This window comes from Doryrhamphus excisus, linkage group LG5 (assembly GCF_037039965.1).
Source record: "Doryrhamphus excisus strain RoL-2023G ecotype Guam linkage group LG5, RoL_Dexc_Guam_v1.1, whole genome shotgun sequence".
NCBI classification, from domain to species: domain Eukaryota; kingdom Metazoa; phylum Chordata; class Actinopteri; order Syngnathiformes; family Syngnathidae; genus Doryrhamphus; species Doryrhamphus excisus.
In genome coordinates this window covers 151,040-176,250 of record NC_136361.1, presented here as the reverse complement: position 1 = coordinate 176,250, position 25,211 = coordinate 151,040, and the positions used below count along the sequence as shown (strand labels likewise).

The window sequence follows — 25,211 nt, the reverse complement described above, 5'->3', positions numbered from 1 at the left end:
CCGGGGCGCTCATTGTTCCTTGCTGTTCACCTGTCGAGGCTGTGTTGGCGCGCTCCGGTGGCGGGCTCTGGTCTGTCGTGCCATCAGCAGCGTATGTGAAAGGTAGGCATAAAATTACTGGGCGTGTACCGGTGACGGTGCATCATGTGACCGCAGCCATGGTTGTTTTAATTTGCAGCGGGGTTGGTTGTTGAGGACCTGGCGTGCATTTTGGAGGGCTTGCAGGAAGTGCAGTGTCAGCCTCTTGAGGCTAGGATTGCACTGGCTGTGTGTTAAGCTACCTTTGCTCCGGTAAGCTGCCGATGCTTTAAACAAGCAGAAAGCTAACTTTAGCACCACATGTTGTCTGTCTCAAAGTTAAATGATCTGGTTAGATAATTATTTTTCTTTTTTGTGGTTAGCACAGAGAGGTTGTCACGTTCCGGCTTGGGAGCTTTACGGCACGGCCCCAGGATGCAGAGATGAGGACCCAATAGCAGGTAAAAAGGCATTTATTGTTGATACTATGCAGCAGACCAACGCACTAGCATGTTCAACAGAGAAAACAACATCAATGACCCAACAAAGAAAGGAGCGCGCACCTGAACCAAATAGGCATCACAAATAATGAGAAACAGGTGCGGGAGATAATGGACATCAACTGAAAACACAGCAGAGCAACACAGGAAGGAAATACAAAACAAGGGCATGAACGAGGAACTGAGGAAAACTAAGAGCTGTCACAAGGGGGTGACAGACGTTAAACTATTTGTTGGCAAATTCAGGTTCAACATTCAGTGTGTGTGTGTAAAATGTTGCAGATTGAATAGTTTAACAGGCTAACACACATAATATTGTTTGAAGCAATGTCGGTTCATATTCAGGTTCATATTCCTGGATTCTATTTTTCAATTTCTCTAGGGTTCTCAACGGAAAGCGAATTCTGACTCCCAATGCCGAAGGGCCTCTGTGGCCTGGGTTGGTGGGGGAGTGGGGGGAACCGATTCCCCTCGCGCCATCAGATCCAAGAGCAGGGACAGCTGGTCACCGTAATCGTCGGATTCCTCTCCCGGTGGCTGACCTTGGTCGAGGTTTTTCTCTTTCCTCGTGCGGTAGCGCTGGAGTCTCAGGGGTTTTGTCCTTCGGCGGTAAGGATGTTTTGCAGGTCTTGGGATGAGGATTTACAGGTTTTACAGGGTTCACAGGGTTCACAGGGTTCACAGGGTTCACAGGGTTCATATTCCTGGATTCTATTTTTCAATTTCTTAGGGTTCTCAACGGAAAGCGAATTCTGACTCCCAACGCCGAAGGGCCTCTGTGGCCTGGGTTGGTGGGGGAGTGGGGGGAACCGATTCCCCTCGCGCCATCAGATCCAAGAGCAGGGACAGCTGGTCACCGTAATCGTCGGATTCCTCTCCCGGTGGCTGACCTTGGTCGAGGTTTTTCTCTTTACTCGTGCGGTAGCGCTGGAGTCTCAGGGGTTTTGTCCTTCGGCGGTAAGGATGTTTTGCAGGTCTTGGGATAAGGTTTTACAGGTTTTACAGGTTTTACAGGTTTTACAGGTTTTACAGGTTTTACAGGTTTTACAGGTTTTACAGGTTTCACAGGTTTCACAGGTTTCACAGGTTTCACAGGTTTCACAGGTTTCACAGGTTTCACAGGTTTCACAGGTTTCACAGGTTTCACAGGTTTCAATTTCTTAGGGTTCTCAACGGAAAGCGAATTCTGACTCCCAACGCCGAAGGGCCTCTGTGGCCCGGGTTGGTGGGGGAGTGGGGGGAACCAATTCCCCTCGCGCCATCAGATCCAAGAGCAGGGACAGCTGGTCACCGTAATGGTCGGATTCCTCTCCCGGTGGCTGACCTTGGTCGAGGTTTTTCTCTTTACTCGTGCGGTAGCGCTGGAGTCTCAGGGGTTTTGTCCTTCGGCGGTAAGCATGTTTTGCAGGTCTTGGGATGAGGTTTTACAGGTTTTACAGGTTCATATTCCTGGATTCTATTTTTCAATTTCTTAGGGTTCTCAACAGAAAGCGAATTCTGACTCCCAACGCCGAAGGGCCTCTGTGGCCCGGGTTGGTGGGGGAGTGGGGGGAACCGATTCCCCTCGCGCCATCAGATCCAAGAGCAGGGACAGCTGGTCACCGTAATCGCCGGATTCCTCTCCCGGTGGCTGACCTTGGTCAAGGTTTTTCTCTTTCCTCGTGCGTTTGCGCTGGGTGCTGACCCAGGGGGTAGCGCTGGAGTCTCAGGGGTTTTGTCCTTTGGCGGTAAGGATGTTTTGCAGGTCTTGGGATGGAATGAGGGCACCCAAGTTTGTTTGGCTTGGGGGTCTCAACGGAAAGCTTGCAGCTGAATTTGTGTAGGCAGAAGTCGGTTCTATGTTTATACGACCTTTCGTTGGGGAGTTACTGGCGAAAAACGTCGCCCATTGAGATTGCATTGTTGGAAGCAGCAGTCCATTAAAGTGACCACGAGATGGTGGTATTTACCGAGTAGAATAGCATTACTTTAAAGTGACCCCTAGTTGGCAGTACATAGCAAGTAGAAATAGCAGCCTCCCCCCTCCCTCACCCCCTGCCTTCCTCATTTGGGCCCAGCCTTCCACACCCCAGTCCCCGAGCCCCCCAGCCTTCTACATTTAGGCCCAGCCTCCCCCGTCCCACACCCCAGCCCCCCACTCCCTCGCCCCAGCCCCCCCAGCCTTCTTACACTTGTGCCCAACCTGTGGAGGGCAGTAATACGCCTTGGAGCGTTGAAACAAAAGAGGAAGAAGACAGACTGGCAGAGAATGGTGGTATCAACGGACCAGCTAACCGAAGGAAACATGAGTAGTCTGCGCTGCGCCGTTGGGTAAGTAGTCAACATAGATCTCGTTTGAATGTTTGGGTTAGGGTTTTAGGGCTATGGTTGGAGGAGGGTTTTAGGGCCGAGTTAGGGCTGGCTAGGGCGAGTTGGGGCCAGGGCTCTTTAGGGCTGGCTAGGGCGAGTTAGGGCGAGTTGGGGCCAGGGCTGGCTAGGGAGAGTTGGGGCCAGGGCTCTTTAGGGCTGGCTAGGGCTCGTTAGGGCCAGATATAAATTTGACCATCCATTTAACAGAATACTGAAGGATGTTGACGCTCAAGAATTTGGTCCCAACAGCTTAGACAAGGTAAGATTACAGTACAGCTGTTGAATGACACCAACATGGTTTAGTTATTCATTCATTTTCTATGTCTCTTATCCTCACTAGGGTGGGGGTATGCTGGAGCCTGATTTGGGGCGAGAGGCGGGGTACACCCTGGACCGGTGGCCAGCCAATCCCAGGGCACATACAGCGCATCCGGAAAGTATTCACAGCGCTTCACTTTTTCCACATTTTGTCAAGTTACAGCCTCATTCCAAATTGTATTAATTTAATCTCTTACCTCAAAATACTCCATTATGACAATGTGAAAAAGGTTATTATATTTCCAAATCATGTCCAATCAACTGAATTTACTGCAGGTGGACTCCAATTGAGTGTATAGTAGACACCAAAAGTCCAGAAGGAGGCGACTGGCACACTAGTGTGGGAAGTCCATACCTGCATGAGGAAAGTGGAAGTCAAAAAATAATCATTCTAATAATACGATTCCCAATTAAGGGAATAAATCCCAGGTCTTTGGTTTAGTTATGAAATGTTGAATTAATTTCACAGGTACCTCAACCTGTGGCTGTGTTGCGTTTTTGTGCACAGTCATCTGGAAGTAAATACAGCTTTAGTACAAATGCAGTGAAGCTGTTCTGGTTTGAAATAATGTTTTGTAGAAGATGTGTTAAGATCATTTCATTCAAAGAAGGCCATCTTAAAAAAATACTACACAATCATATTAGAAAAGTGGTGTAGGTGGTAGCTTAAATCATGTAAATATTACTTATAATTTGCTCCAAATAAAGTCAGGGAAAACTAGTTAAACAATCCTGAAAAGCGAGTACATTTATATGGATTTTGAAGTAGATTCAAAGGTAGTTTGGGGTCAAATTTACTAGCAAAGAGTACCTTTTTCATTCAAAAAAAGTAAATTTGACCAGAGTATTTCCCAAGGAAAAGTTGCTTGGGAATTGTGCGTGCAAATTGTTACCTAGCTTTTCTCAAGTAAATGGCACTCCAAATTTTTTTTCAGTGTACTGCCCAGTGGACCGCGACCTCCTCCAGCTGTTTTTGGGAGTTCCTTTGTCTCTGGACTGCTCCATGGTATGCCTTCTGCCCCTATCGCCTTGCTTTTCCTTTTTTGGACTGCACTAATGAATACAGATATTCTGGCTGCCACATGAATTACATGTGCAGCATTCTCCATCCATTTAACAGAATACTGAAGGATGTTGACGCTCAAGAATTTGGTCCCAACAGCTTAGACAAGGTAAGATTACAGTACAGCTGTTGAATGACACCAACATGGTTTAGTTATTCATTCATTTTCTATGTCTCTTATCCTCACTAGGGTGGGGGTATGCTGGAGCCTGATTTGGGGCGAGAGGCGGGGTACACCCTGGACCGGTGGCCAGCCAATCCCAGGGCACATACAGTACATCCGGAAAGTATTCACAGCGCTTCACTTTTTCCACATTTTGTCAAGTTACAGCCTCATTCCAAATTGTATTAATTTAATCTCTTACCTCAAAATACTCCATTATGACAATGTGAAAAAGTATTTTTTTTACTTTTTTGAATTTATTAAAAATAGAAAACAAAAAATCACATTTACATAAGTAGTCACAGCCTTTGCCATGAAGCTCAAAATTGAGCTCAGGTGCATCTTTTTTCCACTGATCATCCTTGAGATCTTTCTACAGCGTAATTGGAGTCCACCTGCAGTAAATTCAGTTGATTGGACATGATTTGGAAAATATAATAACTGTCTATATAAGGTCCCACAATATTTTCATCCAGGATATCTCTATATATTGCTGCATTCATTTTTCCTTCTATCCTGACTAGTCGAATAATGGGGGCCACTGTGCTCATTGGGACCTTCAAAGCAGCAGAAATGTTTCTGTATCCTTCCCCAGATTTGTGCCTCAAGACAATCCTGTCTCGCAGGTCTACAGACAGTTCTTTTGACTTCATGCTTGGCGTTTGTGCACAGTCAACTGTGGGACCTTATATAGACAGTTATTGTATTTCCAAATCATGTCCAATCAACTGAATTTACTGCAGGTGGACTCCAATTGAGCTGTAGAAAGATCTGTGAATACTTATGTAAATGTGATTTTTTTGGTTTTCTATTTTTAATATATTCAAAACATGAATGTAACATGACAAAATGTAGAAAAAGTGAAGCGCTGTGAATACTTTCCGGATGCACTGTACCTTCATGGAGACAAACGTGTGACGTCTCATGTAAGGTTAGTTGTTGTGACCTTTGACCCGTACTGTGCACTTTGCTTCCTCTGTCTTTCTTGTGGTTGGTTCAGGACTGAGCGATGACATCCTAGAGACTCATTTGGATCTCGACGTGGACCCCATGCTGTACGACTCTGCTGCAAACTCAGACGAGGATGTCGTGTACTCCAGCAGCCCTTTCACTGACTCTCAACTGTTGGACTTATCTTTGCTGCCGCCCGCTCTCTGACATCCCTGCTTTGGACATGGAGGATTGTCCTTGTCTTCAATTGCTGCTTGGAACCCCAGCCAAGCCCGCCTCACCCATGTGTGTGATGAAATGGCATTGTGTATATTATGCAATAAAAAATAAGTCAACTAAAGAGACCCACTCCAAAGGGCTGGCCTCTATGTGGTTTATATACGGTATGAATATATGGGTTGGTCAAGTAGTTCAAGGTGGAGGACAGCTGGGCTATGGTGGGTCCCGTGCCTGTATCTAGTGCGGTTAAAATAGAAGGGTGACCGAGCCAGAACCATGCCGAGGGCAAAGGAGTAGCCCCAAGGAAACCCCTCACCCCCTCCACACCCAATTGTAGACCAGCCCCCAAGGTTCCTAACGCAGCAGGGAGGATACTTAATAGGTATCATAGCTACATGACAACCTTCCCTCAATCGTTGGAACAAAGTGACAATTTGAAATCACTGCAGTACTGCCATAACGCCACTAGGTGACAGCATTGCTCCGCTAACACCCTCATAACTCCGAGTTAACTCCCAAGACCCAAAGTTTCCACCGTTTTGGGAAATGTGGTGCGTAAATCCGTGTAAAAATTGGCCATGAAGCTCAAGCATGCGACGAAACGATGAACATGCACACTGTAAGAAGGCGAATAGATGTTACACGCATTATTTTCATGATTTCTGCTTTTCCATCAACTATTTGTTTTTAGTAGAGATGGTGAAATGAGCCCGAAGCCTCGAAGTGTGTCAAGTCTTCCTGAGTCACACTGCTTCCAAATGGTGACCATTTCATCACGTGACCGCTGACGTCATGAGCATCTTATGTCACAGCGCGCATTGAAACGGACTGGTTATTTTGGCGCTAACTTGTGCATATAATGACCACCAAGCAATTGAACTGTTAATGACATGAACTAATTAAAGCATTTTTGTTTGTAATGGCGATCTGTCTTTCACTCGTTGTAGCGAGATTGCTTTGCCTTCCTTCTTCCACCAGATGTCGCTAATATTGCCTTTGACGGAGACAACGCTCCCAATGTGTTCCGGGACAATGTGAAGGACAACGAAGCTCAAGTTTTCATCTTCCGAGTACACTCGGACGTTAGGAACACACCATTTCCAGCACATGCATATTTCAACTGCTAAACACATTGCTAGACAGTAGAGTGGGATGAATGCCAATAGTGAACTTTTACTGCAACTATGAAGGATGGCCATCTTGAATTGGATGTATAAGTGTTGGATTATTTACCGGTAAATTTTGTAAAGTGGACTGACATGTTGCTACATGTTTCTGGCCTGAAAGGGCCAGCCTTAGAGGGCCAGCCTGAAAGGGCCAGCCTTAGAGGGCCAGCCTTAAAGGGCCAGCCTTAAAGGGCCAGCCTTAAAGGCCCAGCTTAAAGGGCCAGCCTTAGAGGGTCAGCTTTAAAGGGCCAGCTTAAAGGGCCAGCCTTATAGGGCCAGCTTAAAGGGCCAGCCTTAAAGGGCCAGCCTTAAAGGGCCAGCTTAAAGGGCCAGCCTTAAAGGGCCAGCTTAAAGGGCAAGCCTTAAAGGGCCAGCCTTAGAGGGCCAGCCTTAGAGGGCCAGCTTAAAGGGCCAGCCTTAGAGGGCCAGCTTAAAGGGCCAGCCTTAAGGGGCCAGCTTAAAGGGCCAGCCTTAAAGGGCCAGCCTTAAAGGGCCAGCCTTAAAGGGCCAGCTTAAAGGGCCAGCCTTAAAGGGCCAGCCTTAAAGGGCCAGCTTAAAGGGCCAGCCTTAAGGGGCCAGCTTAAAGGGCCAGCTTAAAGGGCCAGCCTTAGATGGCCAGCTTAAAGGGCCAGCCTTAGAGGGCCAGCTTAAAGGGCCAGCTTAAAGGGCCAGCCTTAGATGGCCAGCTTAAAGGGCCAGCCTTAGAGGGCCAGCTTAAAGGGCCAGCCTTAAGGGGCCAGCCTTAAAGGGCCAGCCTTAAAGGGCCAGCCTTAAAGGGCCAGCTTAAAGGGCCAGCCTTAGAGGGCCAGCCTTAAGGGGCCAGCTTAAAGGGCCAGCTTAAAGGGCCAGCCTTAGAGGGCCAGCTTAAAGGGCCAGCCTTAAGGGGCCAGCTTAAAGGGCCAGCCTTAAAGGGCCAGCCTTAAAGGGCCAGCCTTAAAGGGCCAGCCTTAGAGGGCCAGCCTTAAAGGGCCAGCCTTAGAGCGCCAGCTTAAAGGGCCAGCCTTAGAGGGCCAGCTTAAAGGGCCAGCCTTAAAGGGCCAGCCTTAAAGGGCCAGCTTTAAAGGGCCAGCCATAAAGGGCCAGCTTAAAGGGCCAGCCTTAAAGGGCCAGCCTTAAAGGGCCAGCCTTAGAGGGCCAGCTTAAAGGGCCAGCCTTAGAGGGCCAGCTTAAAGGGCCAGCCTTAAGGGGCCAGCTTAAAGGGCCAGCCTTAGAGGGCCAGCTTTACAGGGCCAGCTTAAAGGGCCAGCCTTAAGGGGCCAGCTTAAAGGGCCAGCCTTAAGGGGCCAGCTTAAAGGGCCAGCCTTAAAGGGCCAGCCTTAAAGGGCCAGTCTTAAAGGGCCAGCCTTAGAGGGCCAGCCTTAAAGGGCCAGCTTAAAGGGCCAGCCTTAGAGGGCCAGCTTAAAGGGCCAGCCTTAAGGGGCCAGCTTAAAGGGCCAGCCTTAAAGGGCCAGCTTAAAGGGCCAGCCTTAAAGGGCCAGCCTTAAAGGGCCAGCTTAAAGGGCCAGCCTTAAAGGGCCAGCTTAAAGGGCCAGCCTTAAAGGGCAAGCCTTAAAGGGCCAGCCTTAGAGGGCCAACTTAAAGGGCCAGCCTTAGAGGGCCAGCTTAAACAGCCAGCCTTAAGGGGCCAGCTTAAAGGGCCAGCCTTAAAGGGCCAGCCTTAAAGGGCCAGTCTTAAAGGGCCAGCCTTAGAGGACCAGCCTTAAAGGGCCAGCTTAAAGGGCCAGCTTAAAGGGCCAGCCTTAAGGGGGAGGGCTTAAAGGGCCAGCCTTAAAGGGCCTGCCTTAAAGGGCCAGCTTTAAAGGGCCAGCTTAAAGGGCCAGCCTTAAAGGGCCAGCCTTAAAGGGCCAGCTTAAAGGGCCAGCCTTAAGGGGCCAGCTTAAAGGGCCAGCCTTAAAGGGCAAGCCTTAAAGGGCCAGCCTTAGAGGGCCAGCTTAAAGGGCCAGCCTTAGAGGGCCTGCTTAAAGGGCCAGCCTTAAGGGGCCAGCTTAAAGGGCCAGCCTTAAAGGGCCAGCCTTAAAGGGCCAGCTTAAAGGGCCAGCCTTAAAGGGCCAGCTTAAAGGGCCAGCCTTAAAGGGCCAGCTTAAAGGGCCGGCCTTAAAGGGCCAGCCTTAAGGGGCCAGCTTAAAGGGCCAGCTTAAAGGGCCAGCCTTAGAGGGCCAGCTTAAAGGGCCAGCCTTAAGGGGCCAGCTTAAAGGGCCAGCCTCAAAGGGCCAGCCTTAAAGGGCCAGCTTAAAGGGCCAGCCTTAAAGGGCCAGCTTAAAGGGCCAGCCTTAAAGGGCCAGCCTTAAAGGGCCAGCTTAAAGGGCCAGCTTTAAAGGGCCAGCTTAAAGGGCCAGCCTTAAAGGGCAAGCCTTAAAGGGCCAGCCTTAAAGGGCCAGCCTTAGAGGGCCAGCTTAAAGGGCCAGCCTTAGAGGGCCAGCTTAAAGGGCCAGCCTTAAGGGGCCAGCTTAAAGGGCCAGCCTTAAAGGGCCAGCCTTAAAGGGCCAGTCTTAAAGGGCCAGCCTTAGAGGGCCAGCCTTAAAGGGCCAGCCTTAAAGGGCCAGCCTTAAAGGGCCAGCCTTAGAGGGCCAGCCTTAAAGGGCCAGCTTTAAAGGGCCAGTCTTAAAGGGCCAGCCTTAGAGGGCCAGCCTTAAAGGGCCAGCTTAAAGGGCCAGCCTTAAAGGGCCAGCTTAAAGGGCCGGCCTTAAAGGGCCAGCCTTAAAGGGCCAGCTTAAAGGGCCAGCCTTAAAGGGCCAGCTTAAAGGGCCAGCCTTAGAGGGCCAGCCTTAAGGGGCCAGCTTAAAGGGCCAGCCTTAAAGGGCCAGCCTTAGAGGGCCAGCTTAAAGGGCCAGCCTTAGAGGGCCAGCCTTAAGGGGCCAGCTTAAAGGGCCAGCCTTAAAGGGCCAGCCTTAGATGGCCAGCTTAAAGGGCCAGCCTTAGAGGGCCAGCTTAAAGGGCAAGCCTTAAGGGGCCAGCTTAAAGGGCCAGCCTTAAAGGGCCAGCCTTAAAGGGCCAGTCTTAAAGGGCCAGCCTTAGAGGGCCAGCTTTAAAGGGCCAGCTTAAAGGGCCAGCCTTAAAGGGCCAGCCTTAAAGGGCCAGGTTAAAGGGCCAGCCTTAGAGGGCAAGCCTTAAGGGGCCAGCTTAAAGGGCCAGCCTTATAGGGCCAGCCTTAAAGGGCCAGCTTAAAGGGCCAGCCTTAAAGGGCCAGCTTAAAGGGCCAGCCTTAAAGGGCCAGCCTTAGAGGGCCAGCTTAAAGGGCCAGCCTTAGAGGGCCAGCTTAAAGGGCCAGCCTTAAGGGACCAGCTTAAAGGGCCAGCCTTAAAGGGCCAGTCTTAAAGGGCCAGCCTTAGAGGGCCAGCCTTAAAGGGCCAGCTTAAAGGGCCAGCCTTAAAGGGCCAGCTTAAAGGGCCAGCCTTAAGGGGCCAGCTTAAAGGTCCAGCCTTAAAGGGCAAGCCTTAAAGGGCCAGCCTTAGAATGCCAGCCTTAGAGGGCCAGCTTAAAGGGCCAGCCTTAGAGGGCCAGCTTAAAGGGCCAGCCTTAAGGGGCCAGCTTAAAGGGCCAGCCTCAAAGGGCCAGCCTTAAAGGGCCAGCCTTAAAGGGCCAGCTTAAAGGGCCAGCTTAAAGGGCCAGCCTTAAAGGGCCAGCCTTAAAGGGCCAGCTTAAAGGGCCAGCCTTAAAGGGCCAGCTTAAAGGGCCAGCCTTAAAGGGCCAGCCTTAGAGGGCCAGCTTAAAGGGCCAGCCTTAGAGGGCCAGCTTAAAGGGCCAGCCTTAAGGGACCAGCTTAAAGGGCCAGCCTTAAAGGGCCAGCCTTAAAGGGCCAGCTTAAAGGGCCAGCTTAAAGGGCCAGCCTTAGAGGGCCAGCTTAAAGGGCCAGCCTTAAAGGGCCAGCTTAAAGGGCCAGCCTTAAAGGGCAAGCCTTAAAGGGCCAGCCTTAGAGGGCCAGCCTTAGAGGGCCAGCTTAAAGGGCCAGCCTTAGAGGGCCAGCTTAAAGGGCCAGCCTTAGAGGGCCAGCTTAAAGGGCCAGCCTCAAAGGGCCAGCCTTAAAGGGCCAGCCTTAAAGGGCCAGCTTAAAGGGCCAGCCTTAAAGGGCCAGCTTAAAGGGCCAGCCTTAAAGGGCCAGCCTTAAAGGGCCAGCTTAAAGGGCCAGCCTTAAAGGGCCAGCTTAAAGGGCCAGCCTTAAAGGGCAAGCCTTAAAGGGCCAGCCTTAAAGGGCCAGCCTTAAAGGGCCAGCTTAAAGGGTCAGCCTTAAAGGGCCAGCTTAAAGGGCCAGCCTTAAAGGGCCAGCTTAAAGGGCCAGCCTTAGAGGGCCAGCTTAAAGGGCCAGCCTTAAGGGGCCAGCTTAAAGGGCCAGCCTTAAAGGGCCAGCCTTAAAGGGCCAGTCTTAAAGGGCCAGCCTTAGAGGGCCAGCCTTAAAGGGCCAGCTTAAAGGGCCAGCCTTAAAGGGCCAGCCTTAGAGGGCCAGCTTAAAGGGCCAGCCTAAGAGGGCCAGCTTAAAGGGCCAGCCTTAAGGGGCCAGCTTAAAGGGCCAGCCTTAAAGGGCCAGCCTTAAGGGGCCAGCTTAAAGGGCCAGCCTTAAAGGGCCAGCCTTAAAGGGCCAGCTTAAAGGGCCAGCCTTAAAGGGCCAGCTTAAAGGGCCAGCCTTAAAGGGCCAGCTTAAAGGGCCGGCCTTAAAGGGCCAGCCTTAAGGGGCCAGCTTAAAGGGCCAGCTTAAAGGGCCAGCCTTAGAGGGCCAGCTTAAAGGGCCAGCCTTAAGGGGCCAGCTTAAAGGGCCAGCCTTAAAGGGCAAGCCTTAAAGGGCCAGCCTTAGAGGGCCAGCTTAAAGGGCCAGCCTTAGAGGGCCAGCTTAAAGGGCCAGCCTTAAGGGGCCAGCTTAAAGGGCCAGCCTCAAAGGGCCAGCCTTAAAGGGCCAGCTTAAAGGGCCAGCCTCAAAGGGCCAGCCTTAAAGGGCCAGCTTAAAGGGCCAGCCTTAAAGGGCCAGCTTAAAGGGCCAGCCTTAAAGGGCCAGCCTTAAAGGGCCAGCTTAAAGGGCCAGCTTTAAAGGGCCAGCTTAAAGGGCCAGCCTTAAAGGGCCAGCCTTAAAGGGCCAGCCTTAAAGGGCCAGCCTTAGAGGGCCAGCTTAAAGGGCCAGCCTTAAGGGGCCAGCTTAAAGGGCCAGCTTAAAGGGCCAGCCTTAGAGGGCCAGCTTAAAGGGCCAGCCTTAAAGGGCAAGCCTTAAAGGGCCAGCCTTAGAGGGCCAGCTTAAAGGGCCAGCCTTAGAGGGCCAGCTTAAAGGGCCAGCCTTAAGGGGCCAGCCTTAAAGGGCCAGCCTTAAAGGGCCAGCCTTAAGGGACCAGCTTAAAGGGCCAGCCTTAAAGGGCCAGTCTTAAAGGGCCAGCCTTAAAGGGCCAGCTTAAAGGGCCAGCCTCAAAGGGCCAGCCTTAAAGGGCCAGCTTAAAGGGCCAGCCTTAAAGGGCCAGCCTTAAAGGGCCAGCCTTAAAGGGCCAGCTTAAAGGGCCAGCTTTAAAGGGCCAGCTTAAAGGGCCAGCCTTAAAGGGCAAGCCTTAAAGGGCCAGCCTTAAAGGGCCAGCCTTAGAGGGCCAGCTTAAAGGGCCAGCCTTAGAGGGCCAGCTTAAAGGGCCAGCCTTAAGGGGCCAGCTTAAAGGGCCAGCCTTAAAGGGCCAGCCTTAAAGGGCCAGTCTTAAAGGGCCAGCCTTAGAGGGCCAGCCTTAAAGGGCCAGCCTTAAAGGGCCAGCCTTAAAGGGCCAGCCTTAGAGGGCCAGCCTTAAAGGGCCAGCTTTAAAGGGCCAGTCTTAAAGGGCCAGCCTTAGAGGGCCAGCCTTAAAGGGCCAGCTTAAAGGGCCAGCCTTAAAGGGCCAGCTTAAAGGGCCGGCCTTAAAGGGCCAGCCTTAAAGGGCCAGCTTAAAGGGCCAGCCTTAAAGGGCCAGCTTAAAGGGCCAGCCTTAGAGGGCCAGCCTTAAGGGGCCAGCTTAAAGGGCCAGCCTTAAAGGGCCAGCCTTAGAGGGCCAGCTTAAAGGGCCAGCCTTAGAGGGCCAGCCTTAAGGGGCCAGCTTAAAGGGCCAGCCTTAAAGGGCCAGCCTTAGATGGCCAGCTTAAAGGGCCAGCCTTAAAGGGCCAGCCTTAGATGGCCAGCTTAAAGGGCCAGCCTTAGAGGGCCAGCTTAAAGGGCAAGCCTTAAGGGGCCAGCTTAAAGGGCCAGCCTTAAAGGGCCAGCCTTAAAGGGCCAGTCTTAAAGGGCCAGCCTTAGAGGGCCAGCTTTAAAGGGCCAGCTTAAAGGGCCAGCCTTAAAGGGCCAGGTTAAAGGGCCAGCCTTAGAGGGCAAGCCTTAAGGGGCCAGCTTAAAGGGCCAGCCTTATAGGGCCAGCCTTAAAGGGCCAGCTTAAAGGGCCAGCCTTAAAGGGCCAGCTTAAAGGGCCAGCCTTAAAGGGCCAGCCTTAGAGGGCCAGCTTAAAGGGCCAGCCTTAGAGGGCCAGCCTTAAAGGGCCAGCCTTAAAGGGCCAGCTTAAAGGGCCAGCTTTAAAGGGCCAGCTTAAAGGGCCAGCCTTAAAGGGCCAGCCTTAAAGGGCCAGCCTTAGAGGGCCAGCTTAAAGGGCCAGCCTTAAGGGGCCAGCTTAAAGGGCCAGCTTAAAGGGCCAGCCTTAGAGGGCCAGCTTAAAGGGCCAGCCTTAAGGGGCCAGCTTAAAGGGCCAGCCTTAAAGGGCAAGCCTTAAAGGGCCAGCCTTAGAGGGCCAGCTTAAAGGGCCAGCCTTAGAGGGCCAGCTTAAAGGGCCAGCCTTAAGGGGCCAGCCTTAAAGGGCCAGCCTTAAAGGGCCAGCCTTAAGGGACCAGCTTAAAGGGCCAGCCTTAAAGGGCCAGTCTTAAAGGGCCAGCCTTAGAGGGCCAGCCTTAAAGGGCCAGCTTAAAGGGCCAGCCTTAAAGGGCCAGCTTAAAAGGCCAGCCTTAAAGGGCCAGCTTAAAGGGCCAGCCTTAGATGGCCAGCCTTAAGGGGCCAACTTAAAGGGCCAGCCTTAAAGGGCCAGCCTTAAAGGGCCAGCCTTAAAGGGCCAGCCTTAAAGGGCCAGCCTTAAAGGGCCAGCTTAAAGGGCCAGCTTAAAGGGCCAGCCTTAGAGGGCCAGCTTAAAGGGCCAGCCTTAAGGGGCCAGCTTAAAGGGCCAGCCTTAAAGGGCAAGCCTTAAAGGGCCAGCCTTAGAGGGCCAGCCTTAGAGGGCCAGCTTAAAGGGCCAGCCTTAGAGGGCCAGCTTAAAGGGCCAGCCTTAAGGGGCCAGCTTAAAGGGCCAGCCTCAAAGGGCCAGCCTTAAAGGGCCAGCTTAAAGGGCCAGCCTTAAAGGGCCAGCTTAAAAGGCCAGCCTTAAAGGGCCAGCTTAAAGGGCCAGCTTTAGATGGCCAGCCTTAAGGGGCCAACTTAAAGGGCCAGCCTTAAAGGGCCAGCCTTAAAGGGCCAGCCTTAAAGGGCCAGCCTTAAAGGGCCAGCCTTAAAGGGCCAGCTTAAAGGGCCAGCTTAAAGGGCCAGCCTTAGAGGGCCAGCTTAAAGGGCCAGCCTTAAGGGGCCAGCTTAAAGGGCCAGCCTTAAAGGGCAAGCCTTAAAGGGCCAGCCTTAGAGGGCCAGCCTTAGAGGGCCAGCTTAAAGGGCCAGCCTTAGAGGGCCAGCTTAAAGGGCCAGCCTTAAGGGGCCAGCTTAAAGGGCCAGCCTTAAAGGGCCAGCTTAAAGGGCCAGCCTTAAAGGGCCAGCCTTAAAGGGCCAGCTTAAAGGGCCAGCCTTAAAGGGCCAGCTTAAAGGGCCAGCCTTAAAGGGCAAGCCTTAAAGGGCCAGCCTTAAAGGGCCAGCCTTAGAGGGCCAGCTTAAAGGGCCAGCCTTAGAGGGCCAGCTTAAACAGCCAGCCTTAAGGGGCCAGCTTAAAGGGCCAGCCTTAAAGGGCCAGCCTTAAAGGGCCAGTCTTAAAGGGCCAGCCTTAGAGGACCAGCCTTAAAGGGCCAGCTTAAAGGGCCAGCTTAAAGGGCCAGCCTTAAGGGGGAGGGCTTAAAGGGCCAGCCTTAAAGGGCCTGCCTTAAAGGGCCAGCTTTAAAGGGCCAGCTTAAAGGGCCAGCCTTAAAGGGCCAGCCTTAAAGGGCCAGCTTAAAGGGCCAGCCTTAAGGGGCCAGCTTAAAGGGCCAGCCTTAAAGGGCAAGCCTTAAAGGGCCAGCCTTAGAGGGCCAGCTTAAAGGGCCAGCCTTAGAGGGCCTGCTTAAAGGGCCAGCCTTAAGGGGCCAGCTTAAAGGGCCAGCCTTAAAGGGCCAGCCTTAAAGGGCCAGCTTAAAGGGCCAGCCTTAAAGGGCCAGCCTTAGAGGGCCAGCTTAAAGGGCCAGCCTTAGAGGGCCAGCTTAAAGGGCCAGCCTTAAGGGGCCAGCTTAAAGGGCCAGCCTTAAAGGGCCAGCCTTAAAGGGCCAGTCTTAAAGGGCCAGCCTTAGAGGGCCAGCCTTAAAGGGCCAGCCTTAAAGGGCCAGCCTTAAAGGGCCAGCCTTAGAGGGCCAGCCTTAAAGGGCCAGCTTTAAAGGGCCAGTCTTAAAGGGCCAGCCTTAGAGGGCCAGCCTTAAAGGGCCAGCTTAAAGGGCCAGCCTTAAAGGGCCAGCTTAAAGGGCCGGCCTTAAAGGGCCAGCCTTAAAGGGCCAGCTTAAAGGGCCAGCCTTAAAGGGCCAGCTTAAAGGGCCAGCCTTAGAGGGCCAGCCTTAAGGGGCCAGCTTAAAGGGCCAGCCTTAAAGGGCCAGCCTTAGAGGGCCAGCTTAAAGGGCCAGCCTTAGAGGGCCAGCCTTAAGGGGCCAGCTTAAAGGGCCAGCCTTAAAGGGCCAGCCTTAGATGGCCAGCTTAAAGGGCCAGCCTTAGAGGGCCAGCTTAAAGGGCAAGCCTTAAGGGGCCAGCTTAAAGGGCCAGCCTTAAAGGGCCAGCCTTAAAGGGCCAGTCTTAAAGGGCCAGCCTTAGAGGGCCAGCTTTAAAGGGCCAGCTTAAAGGGCCAGCCTTAAAGGGCCAGCCTTAAAGGGCCAGGTTAAAGGGCCAGCCTTAGAGGGCAAGCCTTAAGGGGCCAGCTTAAAGGGCCAGCCTTATAGGGCCAGCCTTAAAGGGCCAGCTTAAAGGGCCAGCCTTAAAGGGCCAGCTTAAAGGGCCAGCCTTAAAGGGCCAGCCTTAGAGGGCCAGCTTAAAGGGCCAGCCTTAGAGGGCCAGCTTAAAGGGCCAGCCTTAAGGGACCAGCTTAAAGGGCCAGCCTTAAAGGGCCAGTCTTAAAGGGCCAGCCTTAGAGGGCCAGCCTTAAAGGGCCAGCTTAAAGGGCCAGCCTTAAAGGGCCAGCTTAAAGGGCCAGCCTTAAGGGGCCAGCTTAAAGGTCCAGCCTTAAAGGGCAAGCCTTAAAGGGCCAGCCTTAGAATGCCAGCCTTAGAGGGCCAGCTTAAAGGGCCAGCCTTAGAGGGCCAGCTTAAAGGGCCAGCCTTAAGGGGCCAGCTTAAAGGGCCAGCCTCAAAGGGCCAGCCTTAAAGGGCCAGCCTTAAAGGGCCAGCTTAAAGGGCCAGCCTTAAAGGGCCAGCTTAAAGGGCCAGCCTTAAAGGGCCAGCCTTAAAGGGCCAGCTTAAAGGGCCAGCCTTAAAGGGCCAGCTTAAAGGGCCAGCCTTAAAGGGCCAGCCTTAGAGGGCCAGCTTAAAGGGCCAGCCTTAGAGGGCCAGTTTAAAGGGCCAGCCTTAAGGGACCAGCTTAAAGGGCCAGCCTTAAAGGGCCAGCCTTAAAGGGCCAGCTTAAAGGGCCAGCTTAAAGGGCCAGCCTTAGAGGGCCAGCTTAAAGGGCCAGCCTTAAAGGGCCAGCTTAAAGGGCCAGCCTTAAAGGGCAAGCCTTAAAGGGCCAGCCTTAGAGGGCCAGCCTTAGAGGGCCAGCTTAAAGGGCCAGCCTTAGAGGGCCAGCTTAAAGGGCCAGCCTTAGAGGGCCAGCTTAAAGGGCCAGCCTCAAAGGGCCAGCCTTAAAGGGCCAGCCTTAAAGGGCCAGCTTAAAGGGCCAGCCTTAAAGGGCCAGCTTAAAGGGCCAGCCTTAAAGGGCCAGCCTTAAAGGGCCAGCTTAAAGGGCCAGCCTTAAAGGGCCAGCTTAAAGGGCCAGCCTTAAAGGGCAAGCCTTAAAGGGCCAGCCTTAAAGGGGCAGCTTAAAGGGCCAGCCTTAAAGGGCCAGCTTAAAGGGCCAGCCTTAAAGGGCCAGCTTAAAGGGCCAGCCTTAGAGGGCCATCTTAAAGGGCCAGCCTTAAGGGGCCAGCTTAAAGGGCCAGCCTTAAAGGGCCAGCCTTAAAGGGCCAGTCTTAAAGGGCCAGCCTTAGAGGGCCAGCCTTAAAGGGCCAGCTTAAAGGGCCAGCCTTAAAGGGCCAGCCTTAGAGGGCCAGCTTAAAGGGCCAGCCTTAGAGGGCCAGCTTAAAAGGCCAGCCTTAAGGGGCCAGCTTAAAGGGCCAGCCTTAAAGGGCCAGCCTTAAGGGGCCAGCTTAAAGGGCCAGCCTTAAGGGGCCAGCTTAAAGGGCCAGCCTTAAAGGGCCAGCCTTAAAGGGCCAGCTTAAAGGGCCAGCCTTAAAGGGCCAGCTTAAAGGGCCAGCCTTAGAGGGCCAGCTTAAAGGGCCAGCCTTAAGGGGCCAGCTTAAAGGGCCAGCCTTAAAGGGCAAGCCTTAAAGGGCCAGCCTTAGAGGGCCAGCTTAAAGGGCCAGCCTTAGAGGGCCAGCTTAAAGGGCCAGCCTTAAGGGGCCAGCTTAAAGGGCCAGCCTCAAAGGGCCAGCCTTAAAGGGTCAGCCTCAAAGGGCCAGCCTTAAAGGGCCAGCTTAAAGGGCCAGCCTTAAAGGGCCAGCTTAAAGGGCCAGCCTTAAAGGGCCAGCCTTAAAGGGCAAGCCTTAAAGGGCCAGCCTTAGAGGGCCAGCTTAAAGGGCCAGCCTTAGAGGGCCAGCTTAGAGGGCCAGCCTTAAGGGGCCAGCTTAAAGGGCCAGCCTCAAAGGGCCAGCCTTAAAGGGCCAGCCTCAAAGGGCCAGCCTTAAAGGGCCAGCTTAAAGGGCCAGCCTTAAAGGGCCAGCTTAAAGGGACAGCCTTAAAGGGCCAGCCTTAAAGGGCCAGCTTAAAGGGCCAGCTTTAAAGGGCCAGCTTAAAGGGCCAGCCTTAAAGGGCCAGCCTTAAAGGGCCAGCCTTAAAGGGCCAGCCTTAGAGGGCCAGCTTAAAGGGCCAGCCTTAAGGGGCCAGCTTAAAGGGCCAGCTTAAAGGGCCAGCCTTAGAGGGCCAGCTTAAAGGGCCAGCTTAAAGGGCCAGCCTTAAAGGGCAAGCCTTAAAGGGCCAGCCTTAGAGGGCCAGCTTAAAGGGCCAGCCTTAGAGGGCCAGCTTAAAGGGCCAGCCTTAAGGGGCCAGCCTTAAAGGGCCAGCCTTAAAGGGCCAGCCTTAAGGGACCAGCTTAAAGGGCCAGCCTTAAAGGGCCAGTCTTAAAGGGCCAGCCTTAGAGGGCCAGCCTTAAAGGGCCAGCTTAAAGGGCCAGCCTTAAAGGGCCAGCTTAAAAGGCCAGCCTTAAAGGGCCAGCTTAAAGGGCCAGCCTTAGATGGCCAGCCTTAAAGGGCCAGCCTTAAAGGGCCAGCTTAAAGGGCCAGCTTAAAGGGCCAGCCTTAGAGGGCCAGCTTAAAGGGCCAGCCTTAAGGGGCCAGCTTAAAGGGCCAGCCTTAAAGGGCAAGCCTTAAAGGGCCAGCCTTAAGGGGCCAGCTTAAAGGGCCAGCCTCAAAGGGCCAGCCTTAGAGGGCCAGCTTAAAGGGCCAGCCTTAAGGGGCCAGCTTAAAGGGCCAGCCTCAAAGGGCCAGCCTTAAAGGGCCAGCTTAAAGGGCCAGCCTTAAAGGGCCAGCTTAAAGGGCCAGCCTTAAAGGGCCAGCCTTAAAGGGCCAGCTTAAAGGGCCAGCTTTAAAGGGCCAGCTTAAAGGGCCAGCCTTAAAGGGCAAGCCTTAAAGGGCCAGCCTTAAAGGGCCAGCCTTAGAGGGCCAGCTTAAAGGGCCAGCCTTAGAGGGCCAGCTTAAAGGGCCAGCCTTAAGGGGCCAGCTTAAAGGGCCAGCCTTAAAGGGCCAGCCTTAAAGGGCCAGTCTTAAAGGGCCAGCCTTAGAGGGCCAGCCTTAAAGGGCCAGCCTTAAAGGGCCAGCCTTAAAGGGCCAGCCTTAGAGGGCCAGCCTTAAAGGGCCAGCTTTAAAGGGCCAGTCTTAAAGGGCCAGCCTTAGAGGGCCAGCCTTAAAGGGCCAGCTTAAAGGGCCAGCCTTAAAGGGCCAGCTTAAAGGGCCGGCCTTAAAGGGCCAGCCTTAAAGGGCCAGCTTAAAGGGCCAGCCTTAGAGGGCCAGCCTTAAGGGGCCAGCTTAAAGGGCCAGCCTTAAAGGGCCAGCCTTAGAGGGCCAGCTTAAAGGGCCAGCCTTAGAGGGCCAGCCTTAAGGGGCCAGCTTAAAGGGCCAGCCTTAAAGGGCCAGCCTTAGATGGCCAGCTTAAAGGGCCAGCCTTAGAGGGCCAGCTTAAAGGGCAAGCCTTAAGGGGCCAGCTTAAAGGGCCAGCCTTAAAGGGCCAGCCTTAAAGGGCCAGTCTTAAAGGGCCAGCCTTAGAGGGCCAGCTTTAAAGGGCCAGCTTAAAGGGCCAGCCTTAAAGGGCCAGCCTTAAAGGGCCAGGTTAAAGGGCCAGCCTTAGAGGGCAAGCCTTAAGGGGCCAGCTTAAAGGGCCAGCCTTATAGGGCCAGCCTTAAAGGGCCAGCTTAAAGGGCCAGCCTTAAAGGGCCAGCTTAAAGGGCCAGCCTTAAAGGGCCAGCCTTAGAGGGCCAGCTTAAAGGGCCAGCCTTAGAGGGCCAGCTTAAAGGGCCAGCCTTAAGGGACCAGCTTAAAGGGCCAGCCTTAAAGGGCCAGTCTTAAAGGGCCAGCCTTAGAGGGCCAGCCTTAAAGGGCCAGCTTAAAGGGCCAGCCTTAAAGGGCCAGCTTAAAGGGCCAGCCTTAAGGGGCCAGCTTAAAGGTCCAGCCTTAAAGGGCAAGCCTTAAAGGGCCAGCCTTAGAATGCCAGCCTTAGAGGGCCAGCTTAAAGGGCCAGCCTTAGAGGGCCAGCTTAAAGGGCCAGCCTTAAGGGGCCAGCTTAAAGGGCCAGCCTCAAAGGGCCAGCCTTAAAGGGCCAGCCTTAAAGGGCCAGCTCAAAGGGCCAGCCTTAAAGGGCCAGCTTAAAGGGCCAGCCTTAAAGGGCCAGCTTAAAGGGCCAGCCTTAAAGGGCCAGCCTTAAAGGGCCAGCTTAAAGGGCCAGCCTTAAAGGGCCAGCTTAAAGGGCCAGCCTTAAAGGGCCAGCCTTAGAGGGCCAGCTTAAAGGGCCAGCCTTAGAGGGCCAGCTTAAAGGGCCAGCCTTAAGGGACCAGCTTAAAGGGCCAGCCTTAAAGGGCCAGCCTTAAAGGGCCAGCTTAAAGGGCCAGCTTAAAGGGCCAGCCTTAGAGGGCCAGCTTAAAGGGCCAGCCTTAAAGGGCCAGCTGAAAGGGCCAGCCTTAAAGGGCCAGCTTAAAGGGCCAGCCTTAAAGGGCCAGCTTAAAGGGCCGGCCTTAAAGGGCCAGCCTTAAGGGGCCAGCTTAAAGGGCCAGCTTAAAGGGCCAGCCTTAGAGGGCCAGCTTAAAGGGCCAGCCTTAAGGGGCCAGCTTAAAGGGCCAGCCTTAAAGGGCAAGCCTTAAAGGGCCAGCCTTAGAGGGCCAGCTTAAAGGGCCAGCCTTAGAGGGCCAGCTTAAAGGGCCAGCCTTAAGGGGCCAGCTTAAAGGGCCAGCCTCAAAGGGCCAGCCTTAAAGGGCCAGCTTAAAGGGCCAGCCTTAAAGGGCCAGCTTAAAGGGCCAGCCTTAAAGGGCCAGCCTTAAAGGGCCAGCTTAAAGGGCCAGCTTTAAAGGGCCAGCTTAAAGGGCCAGCCTTAAAGGGCAAGCCTTAAAGGGCCAGCCTTAAAGGGCCAGCCTTAGAGGGCCAGCTTAAAGGGCCAGCCTTAGAGGGCCAGCTTAAAGGGCCAGCCTTAAGGGGCCAGCTTAAAGGGCCAGCCTTAAAGGGCCAGCCTTAAAGGGCCAGTCTTAAAGGGCCAGCCTTAGAGGGCCAGCCTTAAAGGGCCAGCCTTAAAGGGCCAGCCTTAAAGGGCCAGCCTTAGAGGGCCAGCCTTAAAGGGCCAGCTTTAAAGGGCCAGTCTTAAAGGGCCAGCCTTAGAGGGCCAGCCTTAAAGGGCCAGCTTAAAGGGCCAGCCTTAAAGGGCCAGCTTAAAGGGCCGGCCTTAAAGGGCCAGCCTTAAAGGGCCAGCTTAAAGGGCCAGCCTTAAAGGGCCAGCTTAAAGGGCCAGCCTTAGAGGGCCAGCCTTAAGGGGCCAGCTTAAAGGGCCAGCCTTAAAGGGCCAGCCTTAGAGGGCCAGCTTAAAGGGCCAGCCTTAGAGGGCCAGCCTTAAGGGGCCAGCTTAAAGGGCCAGCCTTAAAGGGCCAGCCTTAGATGGCCAGCTTAAAGGGCCAGCCTTAGAGGGCCAGCTTAAAGGGCAAGCCTTAAGGGGCCAGCTTAAAGGGCCAGCCTTAAAGGGCCAGCCTTAAAGGGCCAGTCTTAAAGGGCCAGCCTTAGAGGGCCAGCTTTAAAGGGCCAGCTTAAAGGGCCAGCCTTAAAGGGCCAGCCTTAAAGGGCCAGGTTAAAGGGCCAGCCTTAGAGGGCAAGCCTTAAGGGGCCAGCTTAAAGGGCCAGCCTTATAGGGCCAGCCTTAAAGGGCCAGCTTAAAGGGCCAGCCTTAAAGGGCCAGCTTAAAGGGCCAGCCTTAAAGGGCCAGCCTTAGAGGGCCAGCTTAAAGGGCCAGCCTTAGAGGGCCAGCTTAAAGGGCCAGCCTTAAGGGACCAGCTTAAAGGGCCAGCCTTAAAGGGCCAGTCTTAAAGGGCCAGCCTTAGAGGGCCAGCCTTAAAGGGCCAGCTTAAAGGGCCAGCCTTAAAGGGCCAGCTTAAAGGGCCAGCCTTAAGGGGCCAGCTTAAAGGTCCAGCCTTAAAGGGCAAGCCTTAAAGGGCCAGCCTTAGAATGCCAGCCTTAGAGGGCCAGCTTAAAGGGCCAGCTTTAAAGGGCCAGCTTAAAGGGCCAGCCTTAAAGGGCAAGCCTTAAAGGGCCAGCCTTAAAGGGCCAGCCTTAGAGGGCCAGCTTAAAGGGCCAGCCTTAAAGGGCCAGCCTTAAAGGGCCAGCTTAAAGGGCCAGCCTTAAAGGGCCAGCTTAAAGGGCCAGCCTTAAAGGGCCAGCCTTAGAGGGCCAGCTTAAAGGGCCAGCCTTAGAGGGCCAGCTTAAAGGGCCAGCCTTAAGGGACCAGCTTAAAGGGCCAGCCTTAAAGGGCCAGCCTTAAAGGGCCAGCTTAAAGGGCCAGCTTAAAGGGCCAGCCTTAGAGGGCCAGCTTAAAGGGCCAGCCTTAAAGGGCCAGCTTAAAGGGCCAGCCTTAAAGGGCAAGCCTTAAAGGGCCAGCCTTAGAGGGCCAGCCTTAGAGGGCCAGCTTAAAGTGCCAGCCTTAGAGGGCCAGCTTAAAGGGCCAGCCTTAGAGGGCCAGCTTAAAGGGCCAGCCTCAAAGGGCCAGCCTTAAAGGGCCAGCCTTAAAGGGCCAGCTTAAAGGGCCAGCCTTAAAGGGCCAGCTTAAAGGGCCAGCCTTAAAGGGCCAGCCTTAAAGGGCCAGCTTAAAGGGCCAGCCTTAAAGGGCCAGCTTAAAGGGCCAGCCTTAAAGGGCAAGCCTTAAAGGGCCAGCCTTAAAGGGCCAGCCTTAAAGGGGCAGCTTAAAGGGCCAGCCTTAAAGGGCCAGCTTAAAGGGCCAGCCTTAAAGGGCCAGCTTAAAGGGCCAGCCTTAGAGGGCCAGCTTAAAGGGCCAGCCTTAAGGGGCCAGCTTAAAGGGCCAGCCTTAAAGGGCCAGCCTTAAAGGGCCAGTCTTAAAGGGCCAGCCTTAGAGGGCCAGCCTTAAAGGGCCAGCTTAAAGGGCCAGCCTTAAAGGGCCAGCCTTAGAGGGCCAGCTTAAAGGGCCAGCCTTAGAGGGCCAGCTTAAAAGGCCAGCCTTAAGGGGCCAGCTTAAAGGGCCAGCCTTAAAGGGCCAGCCTTAAGGGGCCAGCTTAAAGGGCCAGCCTTAAGGGGCCAGCTTAAAGGGCCAGCCTTAAAGGGCCAGCCTTAAAGGGCCAGCTTAAAGGGCCAGCCTTAAAGGGCCAGCTTAAAGGGCCAGCCTTAGAGGGCCAGCTTAAAGGGCCAGCCTTAAGGGGCCAGCTTAAAGGGCCAGCCTTAAAGGGCAAGCCTTAAAGGGCCAGCCTTAGAGGGCCAGCTTAAAGGGCCAGCCTTAGAGGGCCAGCTTAAAGGGCCAGCCTTAAGGGGCCAGCTTAAAGGGCCAGCCTCAAAGGGCCAGCCTTAAAGGGTCAGCCTCAAAGGGCCAGCCTTAAAGGGCCAGCTTAAAGGGCCAGCCTTAAAGGGCCAGCTTAAAGGGCCAGCCTTAAAGGGCCAGCCTTAAAGGGCAAGCCTTAAAGGGCCAGCCTTAGAGGGCCAGCTTAAAGGGCCAGCCTTAGAGGGCCAGCTTAGAGGGCCAGCCTTAAGGGGCCAGCTTAAAGGGCCAGCCTCAAAGGGCCAGCCTTAAAGGGCCAGCCTCAAAGGGCCAGCCTTAAAGGGCCAGCTTAAAGGGCCAGCCTTAAAGGGCCAGCTTAAAGGGCCAGCCTTAAAGGGCCAGCCTTAAAGGGCCAGCTTAAAGGGCCAGCTTTAAAGGGCCAGCTTAAAGGGCCAGCCTTAAAGGGCCAGCCTTAAAGGGCCAGCCTTAAAGGGCCAGCCTTAGAGGGCCAGCTTAAAGGGCCAGCCTTAAGGGGCCAGCTTAAAGGGCCAGCTTAAAGGGCCAGCCTTAGAGGGCCAGCTTAAAGGGCCAGCTTAAAGGGCCAGCCTTAAAGGGCAAGCCTTAAAGGGCCAGCCTTAGAGGGCCAGCTTAAAGGGCCAGCCTTAGAGGGCCAGCTTAAAGGGCCAGCCTTAAGGGGCCAGCCTTAAAGGGCCAGCCTTAAAGGGCCAGCCTTAAGGGACCAGCTTAAAGGGCCAGCCTTAAAGGGCCAGTCTTAAAGGGCCAGCCTTAGAGGGCCAGCCTTAAAGGGCCAGCTTAAAGGGCCAGCCTTAAAGGGCCAGCTTAAAAGGCCAGCCTTAAAGGGCCAGCTTAAAGGGCCAGCCTTAGATGGCCAGCCTTAAAGGGCCAGCCTTAAAGGGCCAGCTTAAAGGGCCAGCTTAAAGGGCCAGCCTTAGAGGGCCAGCTTAAAGGGCCAGCCTTAAGGGGCCAGCTTAAAGGGCCAGCCTTAAAGGGCAAGCCTTAAAGGGCCAGCCTTAGAGGGCCAGCCTTAGAGGGCCAGCTTAAAGGGCCAGCCTTAGAGGGCCAGCTTAAAGGGCCAGCCTTAAGGGGCCAGCTTAAAGGGCCAGCCTCAAAGGGCCAGCCTTAAAGGGCCAGCTTAAAGGGCCAGCCTTAAAGGGCCAGCTTAAAGGGCCAGCCTTAAAGGGCCAGCCTTAAAGGGCCAGCTTAAAGGGCCAGCCTTAAAGGGCAAGCCTTAAAGGGCCAGCTTAAAGGGCCAGCCTTAAAGGGCCAGCCTTAAAGGGCCAGCTTAAAGGGCCAGCCTTAAAGGGCCAGCTTAAAGGGCCAGCCTTAGAGGGCCAGCTTAAAGGGCCAGCCTTAAGGGGCCAGCTTAAAGGGCCAGCCTTAAAGGGCCAGCCTTAAAGGGCCAGTCTTAAAGGGCCAGCCTTAGAGGGCCAGCCTTAAAGGGCCAGCTTAAAGGGCCAGCCTTAGAGGGCCAGCTTAAAGGGCCAGCCTTAAGGGGCCAGCTTAAAGGGCCAGCCTTAAAGGGCCAGCTTAAAGGGCCAGCCTTAAAGGGCCAGCCTTAAAGGGCCAGCTTAAAGGGCCAGCCTTAAAGGGCCAGCTTAAAGGGCCAGCCTTAAAGGGCAAGCCTTAAAGGGCCAGCCTTAAAGGGCCAGCTTAAAGGGCCAGCCTTAGAGGGCCAGCTTAAACAGCCAGCCTTAAGGGGCCAGCTTAAAGGGCCAGCCTTAAAGGGCCAGCCTTAAAGGGCCAGTCTTAAAGGGCCAGCCTTAGAGGACCAGCCTTAAAGGGCCAGCTTAAAGGGCCAGCTTAAAGGGCCAGCCTTAAGGGGGAGGGCTTAAAGGGCCAGCCTTAAAGGGCCTGCCTTAAAGGGCCAGCTTTAAAGGGCCAGCTTAAAGGGCCAGCCGTAAAGGGCCAGCCTTAAAGGGCCAGCTTAAAGGGCCAGCCTTAAGGGGCCAGCTTAAAGGGCCAGCCTTAAAGGGCAAGACTTAAAGGGCCAGCCTTAGAGGGCCAGCTTAAAGGGCCAGCCTTAGAGGGCCTGCTTAAAGGGCCAGCCTTAAGGGGCCAGCTTAAAGGGCCAGCCTTAAAGGGCCAGCCTTAAAGGGCCAGCTTAAAGGGCCAGCCTTAAAGGGCCAGCTTAAAGGGCCAGCCTTAAAGGGCCAGCTTAAAGGGCCGGCCTTAAAGGGCCAGCCTTAAGGGGCCAGCTT

General features: G+C 54.2%; 1 long non-coding RNA gene across 1 annotated transcript; it reads left to right on the top strand.

The window, feature by feature from the left end:
• Positions 1 to 4,592: 4,592 nt before the first annotated feature.
• Positions 4,593 to 6,501, top strand: LOC144898450 (uncharacterized). The gene is made up of 2 exons (XR_013627326.1): positions 4,593 to 5,342; positions 5,412 to 6,501. It is a non-coding gene; the product is annotated as an uncharacterized LOC144898450 (long non-coding RNA).
• Positions 6,502 to 25,211: the final 18,710 nt, after the last annotated feature.